The 3695-nt window shown below is 52.0% G+C and overlaps 1 long non-coding RNA gene across 1 annotated transcript; it reads right to left on the bottom strand.

Moving 5' to 3' along the window:
* Positions 1 to 882: 882 nt before the first annotated feature.
* On the bottom strand, positions 883 to 2947 carry LOC142410344 (uncharacterized). Its single transcript, XR_012775907.1, has 3 exons — positions 2870 to 2947; positions 2156 to 2250; positions 883 to 912 (listed from the first exon to the last, which is right to left on the bottom strand). It is a non-coding gene; the product is annotated as an uncharacterized LOC142410344 (long non-coding RNA).
* Positions 2948 to 3695: the final 748 nt, after the last annotated feature.

The following is a 3695-nucleotide window of genomic DNA, read 5'->3' as shown; positions in this document are numbered from 1 at the left end:
CTGTCTGGGGCTGGTCTTAGAAAGAGAGCAACATCCCTGCACGCTACCTTCACGTCCACTCCATGTTACTTAGCATTTGAAAGAGTGGTTTTTGGACTCGTATCTCTCAGCAATGCAAACAAGACATGAGCAAGATGCAAATCACACCTGTATGAGCACCACCTGGCTAGGCTTCTCCCTAGCTTTTCCAGCTTACTGGGCTTGTGATACAGGCAGGTCTCCCCACGTCGCTAGAGCTTTAGCCAATTCAGCACTTGCTTGCTGGGATTTTGACCCCTCCCATCCCCCATGTGTTTGTTTGAAGAGATAACTCCTTTTATATATATACTTGCTCTTTGGATGGGGGGGAAACCTTTATTGTTGTCTCTGAGCTTCTGCAGCATAAAGTTCCAGGATTCCTCCATTCCCAGCTGCTGGATTCAGAAAGCTTTTCCTTTTCAAGCTTCCTGTTCACACAGGGTGGGGGTGGGAAGTGGGGGATGAGGGGGGAGGTTAGGCATTGAATAAAAGGAATTAACCATTTCCCTTCTCTGACCTTTGGGAATTTCCGTATGTGAAAGTGGCAGCTTGTGTGTCTAAGAATTATAAATGATGGGACCGTGCAAGTTACTGAATGGATGTGTGACCAAAGACCACAGGCTGCTCCCTGAGCAGGGCTGGGAGTGAGGAGGGCAAAGGGGAGAAATAAGAAGCAGGAAAGACTACAGATACTGGAAGACCGCATGTTTTATAGGAATGAAAACTGCTTATCATGCTCCAGCGAGCTCTTGCTATTGCAGCTTCCCTCCACCATGCCTTAGTTCATCTTCTGTTCTCAGGGCACAGCAAAAAGGAGGCCAGGAAGTTAAGTTTCCATGAGAAGCTCTCATGACTCAGATCTCCCTCCTGTAGGGTTTCATCAGGGTCACCATCCTGAAAGGAAAAGAGCCATCCTGACTGGTGTTAAACTGCATGTGTATTTAATAAACATAGCGTGTGTGTGCGCAATCCTTTCTAGACCCTTAAAATGGACTTGACAGTGCTTGAAAGTGGAACTTGCATTGCTGTTTCTGAGAAACCGGTGTGTGTCCTCGGAGCCACCCTTGTCCCTGGTTCCTGGGTGCTACACAGACTCTCGGTGCGTGCCTCAACAGGCTCGCAGGCACTCGGCCACTCCTGTGACACACCTGTGCACCCACGCAGATGCACACACGCACGAGTGGGGCCATGGCAGTTGCAGAGCAAGAGGCGGCCCCCATCACCACTGTGCTTTGTGGGGAGCACCAAATGCCCCTGGAGGGACTCCCTGGCAAGCTGAGACGTGGCGTGGGTGGATTAAAAACTAACACAGCCATATCTGGATGCAGTAAAGAATGTGTGTGTATGTGTGTGTACATGTGCTGATAGAGAGGAGTACCAAAGTGGCATCCCACAGGGACAGGCTGCAGTGCTGCTCACATGCTTACTTGGGCAAGTGACCCCAAACAGAATTAAGCAAGTGCATGTTGCCACATACGCACAAGCGGATGTCCTCTGTGGCCCAGATACCGGTAGTGAGAGCCTCAGGTCTGTGTGACCTCGGTTAGCGGAGAGCAGCCTGGCCTGTGGCCACTGCCCTTCTCCTGGGCAGGCTGTCACCCAGCTGTGCCCTGGGCACCCTGGCTGGCCCTGCAGAGGTTACACGTCTACGTGCACCTGGAGAAGCAACTTCACCCAGGGGGGTTTCTGCGCTCTCTTTTTCTGCTCTTTCCCCCTAACCCACAGGGAAATTTGTTCTTGAGCTTCACCTTCTGTCTTCTCCCCTAAAGCCACCAAGGCTCACGGGCAGGTGAGGGGAGTTAGATGAGCCTGCAGGGTTTGCCAGGCAGAAATGAGATGGCAAAGACTGGCAGGTGATGAGGGTCAACAGGACTGGTGCAAGGAGCACAGATGGGGCTTCATGCATGGCCTCATAAAACCCAGCCGCAGCCTTCCAGACACCCCACCGGTTACTCACAGCTGATGAGCACATGTGTTGCCACAAACACACATGCAAATGGTGGTACCTTTAGCAGGACTTTGGGCAGAGTGAGTCCACAGCCCCTTCTACTTTCAGGAAGCTGTTTGGGATCACTGTGCCTTCCCTGAACGCGAGGGTCTTGCTGGCTGAGTTTGTGAGCTACGTTATTTCATGTGCCTGAGAAGTGGCTCCAAGCTGAGCAGGCACCTTCATGCTGACACCCAAAGCACACTCAGCTCTTCCTTCTTCACCAGCCGCAGCAGAGAGATTTCCTAAACACAGGAGGAAAAAAACCTGCTTGTACTCACTGCTGGCTGCGATTTGCAAGGCGCAGAGGAAAAAATATGTTGCTCAGCAGGGCCCCTGCTGTATCCTGTATGGCATTTCTGTGGAACTAGCCAGGCCCATCTGTCTAAGCGTTTACAAATTGTAAACCTAACAGGGATGACCTGGGGAGTCCCAGGCCCTGCTGCTCTGCCAGGATGACAGAACCAGACCGAGGACGTTTTACTTCCCACCATGCTGCCAGAGGATGGAGGAGGAGGGAAGCGGGTGGCCTCTTGCCTTGCAGGATACAGAAGTACCCAACCTGCGTTTAGGGGGAGCCTGGAGGGGTGATATGAGGCAGTTTGGGAAAGATCTCCTCCTCACCCCTCCTTTTCTCCCTCTGCTGTGGGATGATGGGGACAGCTAAGAGGGAAGCTTGTTTTCGCTCTCTGTAGCTGAGCATCCCTTGTCCGCTGCTGCCCTCAGCACTTTCATCAGCCTGTAGATGCGACAGGGACCAGCCGGCTCATCAAAGGCTTGTTAAGTTACTGCTGTGCTGTGAAAGAGAGGGGAAAAAATCCTGTTGACTGTGACGAATTAGAGAAGTTCAGGGGTGGCACTCACCCTTTTATTGGAGAGCTGCTCGAGTCTGTGCGCTGCTAAAGGGATTAGAGCAGCGTGTGGCATGTTTCTGGTTCTGACAGAAACTTGAACACGCTCTAGTAGAGCTATAAAGAGAATGGCCACGTCAATGGCGGGAGGGCCAGGGAGGGTTGTGAGTGATTAGCCACACTTGGAAGGCAACAGGGGGTTGTGAACTGTACGTTTGGTGTTAACTGTCGAGGTGCTGAATTCTCCAAAGCACGGCATTTGCAGCACCACATGCGGGCTGTCTCTTCCCGCGCGCGTTTTTGGGCACACCGCGCTCTCGCAGGGCCTCTGGCGGGGTTGCCTCCTGGAGAAGGAGGCACCTGGCAAGTGCCAGGGCGTGCAGCACCAGCCCGGCGCAGGGCTCAGCCCTGAACGGCAACAAGCTCCTCCAGGGAAGGAGAGGACTTTGGGGGGTATCCATTCCCATTCAGACCTTGCTCACTCAGTAGGGTCAGAAGTAAACACATTAGATCTTGATATCGCACAAGTAAATTAATGTCAATGTGATAAAAAATGAAAAAAAGGTCATAATTTACTGGGAGATGAAACAGTCGCTGTGCCTAAGGCTCAGCGTCCATTTGGACTTCCAAGGCACCAAGCTGATCATGAATGGGGAGCTAACCTGTATCTGGTTACGCGGAGCTGGATTTCATAGCAGTTTCAAGAAAATGGCCATTTTGAACGTGGCACACTCCAAGTCTACTCTGAGGAGAAGATCAGAAACCAAGCCTACAGCGTGATGCACAGCCTGAATGACAATATTCCTAAGCAGGACATCTGCTCGGTAATAGGGACATGA

This window comes from Mycteria americana, chromosome 5 (genome assembly GCF_035582795.1).
Source record: "Mycteria americana isolate JAX WOST 10 ecotype Jacksonville Zoo and Gardens chromosome 5, USCA_MyAme_1.0, whole genome shotgun sequence".
Lineage (NCBI taxonomy): Eukaryota > Metazoa > Chordata > Aves > Ciconiiformes > Ciconiidae > Mycteria > Mycteria americana.
Note: the sequence above shows the minus strand (reverse complement) of the source record. Positions and strands in the feature narration are given on the sequence as shown.